Genomic DNA, 13,166 nt, shown 5'->3' on the forward strand with positions numbered 1-13,166 from the left:
AACCTACGTAAGCTGCCGGAAGTCCTTATTTGTAGCAAGCATAAAGCAAAAAAAAAAGGTGTACGTTAATATCTGTATTTCTATGTGTATAACACTACCCCCCCCCCCCCCCCCCCCCCCCCCCCCCCAGCGGGTTAGAGGGTCAGAATATACCCGCGGTAGGTATGCCTGTCGTAAGAGGCGACTAATATACCAGATTCAAGGGGCTGTGTAGCGCAACCCTTCAGGTTGCCAGCGTAATATATAGCTTCTACAAACCCAATTGTGAACCTCACCTATCCGCGGCGAATCCTGTTTCACTAACAGACGAGGCTCTGGCGCCCCAAGCTGCTCATGGAACTTGGGGTGGGGATAGCCTGAAGGTTTAATGTGGCCATATAAATCGTTCCCGAGATGGTCGGGCTAGCACCTTAATGGTGCTGTGTTACCGGAGCGTACAGGATCTGTATCTGGCAAAGGACCATCACATCGATAACATTCCCCAAAGCCTTCGGGGAGCAATCCTTATCGCTACAACAACAACTGATAAGTGTAATATCAACCTACCTCGTCTGCCATTTCGAAAATACCCTATCTCAGGAAACGTTCTAATAACACTATTTCAGAATTTGATACAAAAATGCCTTGTCTCAGAATTCGGCTGAAGGAACACCCTATCTCAGAATTTTTTTCGCTTCCATGCTATTTCCATTAAACCTAAAAAAAAAACATTTTATTGAAACCGATTGCTTTTCTCGAAACCGGCTCTTATTTGGAGTCAGTATTTATTTAAAACCGCCTACATTTTTGAAACAGCTGGTTCTTCTTTTTAAACCGATTAAATTTTGCACGACATTTACTTTTTCCGAACCGATTACTTTTTTGAAACCGGTTACCGTTTTTGAACCGTTTACTTTTTTGAAACCGATTCCATTGTCGATTGTGCTAATCACCTCCTTGATTAAAACGTTTGTCGGGTGATACCTCATTCCAAGGGGCGTTATTGACTTTGGTCCGGTTGGGAATGGGGTTTGTTGGCTCCTTCGTCGGTATAAAAGACATATCGCCCGTTTTATTGCAAACAGATGGTTTTCAAAATTTCAATTTGTTTGGAAAACGCAGTTTTATTTTTTCTTACAGTTTCATTACAAAAATTAAATTCAAAGAACACGTCCGCTAATCTCTGTTCCAAGGAATACTCTATGTATGTGAACATAATGTTGTTGTTGTAGCGATAAGGTTGCTTCCCGAAGTCTTTGGGGAGTGTTATCGGTGTGATGGTCCTTTGCTGGATACAGATCCGGTACGCTCCGGTACCACAGCACCATTTAGGTGCTAGCCCGACCATCTCTGGAACGATTTATGTGGCCACATTAAACCTTCAGGCCATTCCCTCCCTCCCCAATTCCACGAGGAGCTTGGGGTCGCCAGAGCCTCGGCTCTTAGTGAAACAGGACTCGCCGTGGATAGGTGAGGTTGACAATTGGGTTTGGAGAAGCTATATATTGCGCTGGAAACCTGAAGGGTTGCGCCAAACAGCCCCTTGAATCTGATATTTTAGTCGCCTCTTACGACAGGCATACCTACCGCGGGTATATTCTAACCCCCCAACCCGCTGGTGAACATAATCTTACCAGTCAGCTGTTTTTATATAAAATAGGCGATATTTGCTCCCATTACCCGATTGCATCGTGAAGTCGAGGATCTGCCTCAGCGGTAAGATTCTTTAGTAAAGTGGAGCATGCATAAGTTGTCTTGTAGGGTGCACAGGTTCCCAACGACTCTCAGCTTTTCAAGCGTTTTCTTGTCGTTGTGGCGCACCCACTCTTCAAAGGCATCTCTATATTGGCTGCCAGATGATGTCGACCCTAATCATTATTCTAACCTCGGGAACATCGAGAACGTTCTTTGGTAATTTAATTTCTACACTAATTACTTAATGCACTCGAAATGTGATAGTACATGTGTACATACAAACATAGGCATGATTCCCACACGCACTAACATATGTACATAAGTACACACTCCACCGTCTACACTCATGGTAAGCCACTCTAGCGCTGAAAAGGGTGAATAGTGTTTGAGCTGAGCGGGGAAATCTTAAACAATATAAATATCGCGAGCAACCACAATTACATTAACCATTAACAACAATTGCACATGAAAGAAAATAGCTGTGAATGACATCGCCAACGACCTACGATATTCTCCTGCTTCGGCCGCTGCCTGCCAGCCTGCTGCGACCATTGCATTGTTGCAGAGAAATCCCAGTTATCGCACTTTGCACAACACAGAACGTATGTATGTATGTATAAAATATTTCTTGTAGCTCAACTTGCAATTGAACAGCAATCGAAGGCGATTCCCGGCATCGTTAGCGTGTTGGTTTAAATGGTGAGACGTCCATAGGTGACTATCGATTGTCTATTATTTGTTTATCTTGCAAGTTATCCATATTGTTGGATTTTATATAGTATGGGTCATTCCAGTTCAAAACGACCAAGGAGGAGAAGACCACTGAAATTGTATAAGGATTTGATGTGATACCACATAAAATAACGGTAAATATAAATATAATCACTACAGTGATCGAGGTATTAAGCGGCATACATCGCGCTTCTAACAAAAAACTTCTTCCACCAACCTTCCTTTCTAACTTCGACCCATCCGTGAGCGAGTCAAGTGGTCGAGTGGATTCCTCACCGTATTCTCCATCTGGGGAACTAGGGTATTGAAACCCGTAGAGAGGACAGTTTTCAGCTCACAATATTCTGATCTGCCTTAAAGCTACCATACTGGGAAAAAGGCATGCAGGAAATCTATGCTAATTGAAAACGTCTTTACAAGCATAGAAATAGCACAACGAGGTTATGCCAAATCAATCATTGTAAACTTAGACGTAAGAAACGCTTTAAACAGCGCGAGATGGGCAGACTTGCTTGCCGCCCAAGTATGCTAGCTACAGTGCGTCATCAGAGCAATCTCAGAGAGCGCATCCTTATATTTCAAACCTCAGTGGGTCTGCGGACCATGAAAGTCATACGCGGAGCAGCACAGGGATCAATTCTTGGTCCTTAAACTATTTAGAAGTAAGGTCAAACTCCCGACTAACATAATGAGTGCAAATTCATGCTAAGTACGTTGATGGCAAACATCGGAGGACCAACAAAAAGCAAACGGTTCGCGGACCATGAAAGTCACATGCGAACAGCACAGGGATCAATTCTTGGTCCTTCAACTATTTAGAAGTAAAGTTAAACTCCCGACTAACATACTGGGTGCAAATTCAAAATGCGACTGAGAAGGCATCTAAACAAGTATCATCGTTAAGCAGGTTTATGCAAACATCGGAGGACCAAAAGAAAGCAAAAGAAGATGCTAGTGGACATCACCATATCCTTGTACCCGAGTGGATGGTTGTAACGTTCTTACAGCCGTACAACGAATAATATCTCTGAGAGTAGCAGCCGCTCATCGCACTGTAGCAGGACCAGCTGTACATGGGATGACCGAAACAAAAAAGCCCCAAGATACTAAGTGGGTTACGACGATGCAGGCGAGGACGATGCCGAACACATTTTCTTCAATTGCTCGCGATGGAACAAGAATTTACAAGTGTACGAGGAAAGAGTCGGCCAAATCACAGTCTATAATGTTACAGCAAAAATACTGAGTGGCTCAGAAAAAGAAATTATGCATGTTACATACCAACCCGTCTAAAAATAGTCTTTCCTGCTGGGGGTGGAGTCACAGTTGGTAAGAGTGCTAAAGTTTCCGCAGATAGAGAGCCCTTAGCCTATATCATCAAGCCTTGGACTGACCACTTTTATGTTTCAAGTTATTCTAAACCAGAAGAGCTATACGATTAACCGCTTCGAGGTGGAATGCCCCATACCCAGACATCTGCATGCATAAGAATGTGTGACTGCGCGCGCTGCCTGTTTGCCCACCACCGATTTGGACAAACTCAACAAAACAACACAATTTCCGTATGTTATGCTAGACGAAAAACAAATATCCAAACTTGTAAGTCAGCGCAGTGACAATCATGTGCAAACTCAGCATCGCACTCAGTTTTAGTAAATGGAAAGGTTCGATTTATCTTGCAAAGTCGCGACCCACAAATGTTGCATGCGGAAAGTCCATTGACCAAAAATGGCATTTGACAACAACAAAAATGATTCGACAAATAAACACAAAGCATTAAAAAAAGTTTTAGATGGGAAAGCTGAGAAAGGATATTGGTGTCGCATGAAGAATGCGGAGGCGGACGCAGCAATGCCATTTGTAGTAGACCAAGTAAGTAAGCAAACAAAGTTGCTAACGGATACTTGGAGCTGTTGTCCATCCAAATTGGTCAAATGGCCTCATGACTGCTACTGTAAGCTGCATACTGCACAGGTATCTACAACACATGCATCACGGTACTTGCGTGAACGTTTTTGAGTGGCTGCTGTTCTGTCAAGATTTCGCACAAGTGTAAATTCAATTTGCAATCAGTCAATGGGATGCCACAGAGCTATACTATTGGACTGTAAGCGAAAGAGACATACATACCTTCATGCACTGGATATTAAAACCCCTTTAGTAAACTGTTAGAGTCACCCGCGGTATCATAAACGTAAAGCTCGGAGGACTTCACATGACGGTGTGTGGTCATTCTTGTTTTTTATTTTAGTTATAACCAGACAGCATTCAAACTTCGCCAACTCAACATAAATTAGGTTAAAGTTGTAGTTTAGTTGGTTTTATTGTTTCTGTAATCACTACTCATCATAGTCATGTAACTTAATATCAACCTACTAACGCTTGTTTGACTAACAATCAGACAATCGTAACAAGGCCCATAAACCACAACCAACAATAAACAACACAAAACCATGTAGTCTGGGAGCCAACTGCCATTTCGGATTAAATTTCGTATTTATAAAAAAATTAAATAAATGTAAGGCGCGATAACCTCCGAAGAGATCTAAGGCCGAGCTTCTCTTCCAATTTGCGTCGTGCTCCTCTTGATTTTCACTACAAATTGGCCGGACGGGACCTACATCTTTTATGCCGACTCCGAACGGCATTTGCAAGGCAGATGAGTTTTCACTGAGAGCTTTCCATGGCAGAAATACACTCGGAGCGCTTGCCAAACACTGTCGAGGGGCGACCCCGCTTAGAAAAATCATCTTCTAATTGAAAAAACTTATTTCTAAAATTTTGATGTTGCTTTGCCCGAGGTGCGAACCCAGGGCATACGGTGTGGCAGGCGGAGCACGCTACCATCACACCACGGTGGCCGTATTTCGTATTTAAATTGTTTAAATTGAGTAAAGAAAAGTTTGAGAGTAAGTTGATAGCAGAGTAAGATCAACTAGGCTCCCGGTGGGGGAATCTTACTTAGACAACATGAATATTACTACATTAGATAACGAACGATCTCCTATACTACAACAATAACAACCGATCTCCTCTGGGGATGTGAATCAGCCAAGACTGAAATACTTTCGCTTAGTTCAGTCAAAGACTGGGCTGTGAGATAAGAAATCTGGAATGGCCGAAATGAGAGAGCCCATGTCATGAACCCTGAACTGCGGCCTAGCCTGCACTATCCACAATATGTATGAACATCCTGAGAATCAATGCGAAAAAAGGAATGTTCTAAAAGATCTGCTTTTGTCACGCACAGATTTTTTCATTGTGAATGCCCTCGACGAGCGTTGGGGGCGCATAAGCTAACCATATACTTCTTAATTTGCCTTCAATAAACCTCTTTTCTTCCCATAAGATTTTAGATAGGTGTGGAAACTCCACCAACAACCTCCGCCATCCGTAGAGATAGCTCTTAGAAAAGCCGTGTGCCCAGAAATTTGATTCGTCTTGTTTGCAGTCTTGCACATCGGCAGAAAAGTTGAAACGACCTATCCTAATCCTGACAGATTCTGCAGAGGAAGATTGTTGGTATACGACATCGTCGAAGCATCGGGATAACAGGACTGTAATCTGTGATGACGTCCGTAAGTGATTTCACTACAGAATTGTTTGGTTTGAGAAGAAAGATCATTCATTTCCTATATTAACATGGCAATTACAACCATGAGAGCTTACAATACTCCTCCCGGTTGGCCTACAGCAAGTTCGATCCCCAGCTTTTTTCTCGATTTTTCTAAATAAATAAATAACCATCTCCGCCCTGGTCATCTCATTAGCGACGCAATCCCTTCAACATTTATGAACTTGTATTCTAATTCCTTGAAAGTGCCTTGAGCTGTCCTCTAGCGGAGATAAACAATTTCAGTAATATAGTCTGCGTCCGATGTTAGGTCAGTTTTGACAGCCTTTTATCGTTCTAATACAATGTCATCTAACATCGTTGCGTGCCGCTTAATCAGTGGGTTTCCACAAGTTGAATTACTCAGTTTGAGAGCCCCAAACCAACTCGTGCAGAGGGTTTTTGATGATAGCTTTAACTGCTTCTTGAGGTACGTTGCTCACAACATCTGATATTCACAGGCATGATAACCTTTGTCCCTTCTCAACCTTCTGCTGACTCCTTTTTTTGTCTCGCGCCTTCCACCAGACTAGGGCGCCATATGTTAACATATGCCACAGGTTCTTTTGTAGAATTTTCTTTGGCATATTTTCAACATTTCTTTTCCAGTTTATGTTAAGAGTCGAGAATTATGCCAAGATATTTGGCTTCAGGAGCGTATATTTTTATTGTTGTGCCGTTGCGGGCTTCGTTTGTGAGGGATTTTCCCCAGACCATTTTGCCCATCCCATCTCAAAATGCCGTTTACATGTACTCACGTTAATTAGTATCCATTGAAGAGGCCCGTCACCCTAATCAGTACTCTTGGAATGTGGCGCTATCAACCAATTTCCTTTCCAGTGTGTGAGTTGAGTCGTCCATCCGGCGGAACATAGTAATGCCCCCATGATTTCCTTTTTTCAGTCTTAATAAATCTTTAATCAGTGGCGGATGCCATGATGTGGTGGTAGCGTGCTCGCCTTCTCCATCGCAGAACTATGTCAAGAATGGACATTGTTGTTCGTTTGTTTATATATCACTGTTTAGAGCGTTGGCGTGACTGCTTTTTTGCGAACCAAGACATGCATCGGATATCAGCTTACCAACCTTGTCATCGTTTTTAAAGCTTCATTCCCTTTTGGATTGCAATTGTTTGTTCATTTGTCACGCCACGAAGTGGGTGTTCTTGAAATTGTAGTAATTAGAAACACAGTTCATATTAAATTTCCACAACCAATTGCAGTCAAATGTTATTTCTTTGGGCAGGAAAATGGTCTGGAGCAAAATTTTTCTGCAACAGAAATTGTCTGGTGCTCCTCTGATCTGGGTAAATTGAAGTCTTCCGCCCTGCCTTGTTGGGGCAGACGCTTTGTCGCTGATGCGAGGGCTTAGGCAAGCTCCCTAGCGAACGATTATGTGGTTTAGCAGCTTAGGCGCATGCGCCTGCACTGCGTACCGTTCCTGTTGGATATTTTGCAGAGAGAGTGTGTATCCGACTGTAATTTAATGGAGCCTTCAAGACACTGGGATATAGCAATTCCATAAAAGATAATATGGATGATACGGACTATGAGAGCGCTGAAAGTATAGAGTCGTACCAGGCGAGCAACGATATTGGTTCATCCATATGGTCAGTGTTGAAAATTGGTCCCTAACTTTAATAAAGAAGGAGACGAGCGAGAAAGGGAACGCTATAGAGAGATGAAAGGAGCTCTGTCGCAGTACTAATCATCGCTTAGGAGCCGTGTTGACATAACCGACCCTCAGGGTCATGCGGTAATGGAAGCGGGGGAAAGACAATTCGACGACAACAGCTTTTACTTGCTTTAACCCTCAATACTGCTACAGGTTCTAGGAGGAAGAGACAGCAGGCAGTAAAAAAAGCCTATGCTCAAGAGTCGTGAAGGGGATTGTAAAAGGCTTGAAACTGTGAGGCTTGTACCGCTTAAGCTGGTAGGCAGATGAAAGGAGAAAGTCGCCTATTCATCGGGAGTTATAAGCAAACGCACCGAGGTGATCCAGTCTATAAGGAGGAAAGGACGCAGGGTTCACCCTTCTAAATTCGTAGTCTCTACGCAAAATACTAAGGAAAGGCGGGAACTACAATCACGTATGATATCTAGTTACAGTACTGAGGCCCTAGCAGTGGTGGCCAAAGAGCGCAAGAAAGAATACAGAAGCACCACCAGAGAAGTCCAAGGTGGGTTGGCACGGCATTAAAAGCGTATAATAAAGTCTGCTCTCTAAAAATACCCAAAGGCAATCAAGGCCACTATGGTAGACCAACGATCCCTTCGAAGCTATGGAGGGATATATTTAAATTAGCAAGTCATATTTTACGAGGAGTGCTGGGATGAATATTTGGACGTGCTTAGGTCCTCAAACGTGAAATTAGCAGAGCAAAGAGAATGTTATGAAAAAACAAAGAATGCTCTAGCGAAATGGAAAGATTGAGAAAAGTCTTTTCCAAAATAGTGCAGGGACTGATAAAAGAAAAAGAACGAGAAATGATTATAGTGAAGAGTCCATTTGGTTACTCATTGACGTACATTTCGTCTGTGCACAGGCCGGTAAATAGAACTTAAACTACGTAAAAGACTTCTTAAGGCTATGTGAAGTTAGGTGGCCGGTAAATAAAGACCTTACATAGTCTAAATGCGCACAGAGTGTTACCTGCATTTGTTTTACAACCAAACGGAAAAAAACCCATATTAGGTATCAGGACATATGTTATACAGTTACACTAGAGATATACGCCGCCGCCGCCGATTAGCGACGTTTTTCGCACGCCACCGCCTAATGTCAAATATATCGGCGCGGCGGCGGCGTTCGGCGCGTTACTATATTTTTTACTCTTTTAAAACTGTCTCGGCCATTTATTGTGCATCTCGAAAATGGTCCGATATGATCGAAAGGGGTGTCAAGGGACGCGCATCACTGCCAGTTATAAAAATCCAATTGCGAAATATAACACTTTCAAAAGTTATTTGAGAGAACAGGCGCTTTCAATGCCGGCTTAACACGGATTTCGCATCACCGAATTCACCAAGTTATTAAAACAAAACACTTAAAAAAAAAGAATATAATAAATTTAAATATTTTTTCAAAAAATTAATAAAGTACAATGAATTTAAATAAAGTGTCCCAAGTCGAACATGTTCAAATTGTCCTCAAGTTGTTAAAAAAGCAAGTTACCAGAAAAAGGTGCCGAATTTTATATCCCGATTGGCTGAAAGAATAAGCGAAATCAGTGATGAAAAATCCTTTAGTAGGCTCCAGTGGTTCAAATTCTCCTTTGAAATGATTCTCAGCTCATACTTATATCTTCAACATGTATGAGAAGGGTTGGAAAAATCACTTTATTTGCTCTACTAAACACTTCATCATTCAACACCCAAGTCTCTCGGTTTGACATTTCCTAAAGTTGGCGGCCCTATCCCCAACTAGTCCCTTGGAGTAAATCACATTGGATATAGCCTATCAACCATGTTTAAATATGACCAACACGTGACGGCTTCTGTTACAAATGTGAATACGTAGACAAATTTTTTAACCAGGTTAGGCTTTGTCCTTCGCAAGAACACTTAAAGTGGTGAAGCTTTCTCAAGACAGTGGAACAAATGACCGGGTGTTCTACTTACGTACGGGATAGTCGAACTAGTCTGAAAACTGCAGGCGATCATCCATAATGAGCTCTTATATCATAAGGCCGGAAACAAAGAGTATTGAGGTCAATATATCGAACATAAACATCTGCAAATTTTGGTCTACATTTTAAGACTTTTATCCACGGTCCTTGTAAAGTTTAAATTATGTAGACGCGCCAAGGATTATATGATTTTCACCCATGTGTTACCCAATTATATCGACTTATACTGCTTATGACTTCGAAGGCGGCATCCTTGGCCGAATAATTACTCCCTAACGTTTCAAGTTGTTTTTTGGTGTAGCTCGGAAGCATATCGCGATAAAAACATCCGTCAGAGAGTCTTCGGAGCTACACCTAGATCTTCTAGGAAAGTAACGTCGACGAAGGTATGAGTTCGAAGTCGCAGTCCTATGGATTCTGTGCTGGCATATGGTATAAGGGCCAGGATACGTGGTAGCGACTGGTGGTCGAGATTGCTACCATTCGAAAGTCGGGAATTGTAGCTCTTAAAAACAGACGAAAAAACTGAAGGCGCCCTTTGGCGCAATTAACAATAAGCCAGCATTGATACTAATCGTTAAAACTGTGCCACGAGAGCCATGACTATCAGTAAATAATTTATAGCAACCGTAAGTCGCCTTTGTGCGTGACCAGCATATAGCCACAAATAATTTAAAGAAATCGTGCCGACGATGGATATTAGAGTTAGCACAGAACATCTCCTTCGGTGAAACTCCGCTAAAAAAGTGTGACCATTTAAAGTATTTCTCCCGCAAGGCTCCGCGGATTTTTCCGAAATGGCCGAAACGTCGATTTCCTTAAATACATATAAACAAAAAAAGTTAAGATATTGTTCCAGATCGTCAAACATACCATTGACGTCAGCAGTATTATGGAAACATTCATCATTAGTTGTGGACAATGTGATACTTTGAAGTCCAGCAATACAATTCAGAGATTTACGCCGATCAATTTGTCGGCGCGCCGGCCACGCCGCCGCCGCCGCCGATTAAGTAACCGGCGTAAACCTCTAAGTTACACCGTCCTCTTGGCAAATGTTAGAAGTTTTCTAGGATCTAGCTTAATTGAGATCTGGCAACTCTGCCTCTTTTACTAGCTAGAGCTCTGACTTTGTTAGAGCAGGTAACTTTCAACAATTTCCGTATGCAGCTCGCGCCTTTTACATCTGCTGTTACTGCCTAGGCGTAATTTATAAGCATGTGTTGCTAGCAGGCTGTGCCCAGTTAGTATGCACATCGTGAGCCTTAAGTCTTCTCTCCTCAGAGTTATGAGTAGCTTTGTGAGTTTAACATCGTAGGATTTGCACATGATCTTAGACATTTTGAAGCCCCGCACTTCTGTTCACGCCTTTCATCCTTCTTGAATCATATGCAGCCCCTGTCTACTTTTGATTTCTCTCAAACGGATTGGAATGTCTACTGTCGATACATGGAGTGTTATAATCTCCTTTGTCAACTCTTCGGCCTTTTCGACCGGGAAATCATTATATATATATGGCCCGACCTGAGCGAAGCCTTTCGTTATGTGAAGTTAAAGCTGAAACTTATTAAGGACCATTGCGACGAAATACGTCTTGATTGCGGGGATATGCACTTCTTGTTCAATAAGTGTTCAATGGGCTACATTTACATTATTACCGGACAAAGCTTGACAAATCAACGGACAAACACTGTCTGTCAAGAAAATATGCCGAATTGGTTTTCTACCTAACCCAGTCCTAACTTGGCATGGATGTTTTAAGGAGTATCACCGCCATTTCAAGCGCAAAAAGAATGACATTTGCAATCATTGTGAAGAGGAAGCAGAAGAGAGAGAGATATTTGGGGAATATTACACTCCCGAGACCCTCATTGCGCTGATGCTCGAAAGCAACGAAAAATTGATAGCGTGCCATGTCAGCGCAGATATACTGAAGTCGCTTACAAGCTTGAAGAAGTTGCGTTGTAGTAGCGATCAGGCTACATAAAGCGATCCAAGACGCCCATTTAAAAAAAAACACTCCGGCTGTACAAGAAGCAGTAGTTTCTCCCATTCATAAACCGTACATTAAGAAGCGAAGGCATGGAGTGGAGACATGTCCTTTCCAACAAGCCGAAGTGCGCATCCTTACACTACAGCGAAAATCTCTCATGAGTATACTGCAACGTGACATCAACCTAGTGCACAACCCAACTCACACGGTATACTTGACGGTGGTACTGTGGGGTGTTGTATATGTCGCTGACGGGCAGTATATGTCGCGGGTACAGTCGGATACTCTGAAGCAAAATTTTAGCAAAAAATCCGTATGCTGTTATATGCTGAGTATGATGAAAAAGATTTTGTAGCATCATAGGGGATTTCTTCTAGCAACCTGCTACTATGTCCCTGGGTTTTTTTTTTTTTGAAGTGGTTTAGTTTGTACAGCGTGAGCAAAGAACGAAATAAGTATTCTAAAAAGTTGAAGTGAGTTTTATTAGTTCAGTTTAAGACATCTACCATAGTGTGGCGAATTTCAGCATCACTAAGCTGTTATTAAATAAAGGCACAACAACAAAAAACATTAAAGCAAGCTACACTTGTGTACATGAACACATCAATCATCATTTATACACATACATAGAAGGGGACGAAGAGATAACTGACATACACACATGTAGTCATCAGCCGAAGTTGCTACTGACACATCCACACGAATATAGCTCAATTACTAAGCAGGAGATACAACAGTTCTAGAAGGCGAAACGTCTAGACCTTAGTAGAAATATGCGGACGAGGCTACAGAGAGTATAAAAGCAGCGCAAGCTGAGGAATGATTAATCAGTTTAATTTAAACACCCGAAGTGTAATTGTACTACTCCCAAAGAAGTCTAATAAAGACCATTTTGCAATACAGAATATTGGAGTTATTTATTCGACAGTTCAGCGATTCGAACGTTAGCAGAAGGTTGCAAATAAGCGGAATTTCCCAAAATTCGTTACAATAGCAATACCGTTAGCACTTCTTCAATGCTTTAAATAATTAATAATACACAAAATATTTAGTACGAATGCTTTCGAAGCTTTCATGCATTGCCTTATTACTTCTGGATATGAGCCATATTAATTGTTCATTATTTCTGTTTCGCCTTTTTTCAGTTTTTTCTATTACTAATGAATTCCTAGTGACGTCACATGCAAAAAAAAATTGCTTAGACGCGCTGACGATTGAGAGCAAACGATAATGCTTGAAACACAATGCCGAGCGACGACGATATACGCCGCGTCGGGCGATGACATTTTTCAAATTACGCCCAGACATTTCGTCTACTTAAAACACAATGCCGGGCGAAATTGACGCTGTTTATTCATAGTGGCCATTATTTAGAAATAAAGATGAAAACAATTAAAACTTTTTTAATTCTCTGCTTTAGCACTTGACTGCTAAAACACGCCCAAAATGTTAAGAAATTAACAAAACAAAACAAAAATGGTAAGAAATTAACAAAACAAAACAAAAATGTTAAGAAATTAAATTAA

At 41.8% G+C, this 13,166-nt stretch overlaps 1 protein-coding gene across 1 annotated transcript in view; it reads right to left on the reverse strand.

Moving 5' to 3' along the window:
- Positions 1-13,166, reverse strand: part of LOC137249978 (phenoloxidase-activating factor 2) — a 77,711-nt gene that overhangs the window by 33,757 nt on the left and 30,788 nt on the right. The gene's annotated exons all lie outside the window — the stretch shown is intronic.

This window comes from Eurosta solidaginis, chromosome 1 (genome assembly GCF_040869045.1).
Source record: "Eurosta solidaginis isolate ZX-2024a chromosome 1, ASM4086904v1, whole genome shotgun sequence".
Classification (NCBI taxonomy): Eukaryota; Metazoa; Arthropoda; class Insecta; order Diptera; family Tephritidae; genus Eurosta; species Eurosta solidaginis.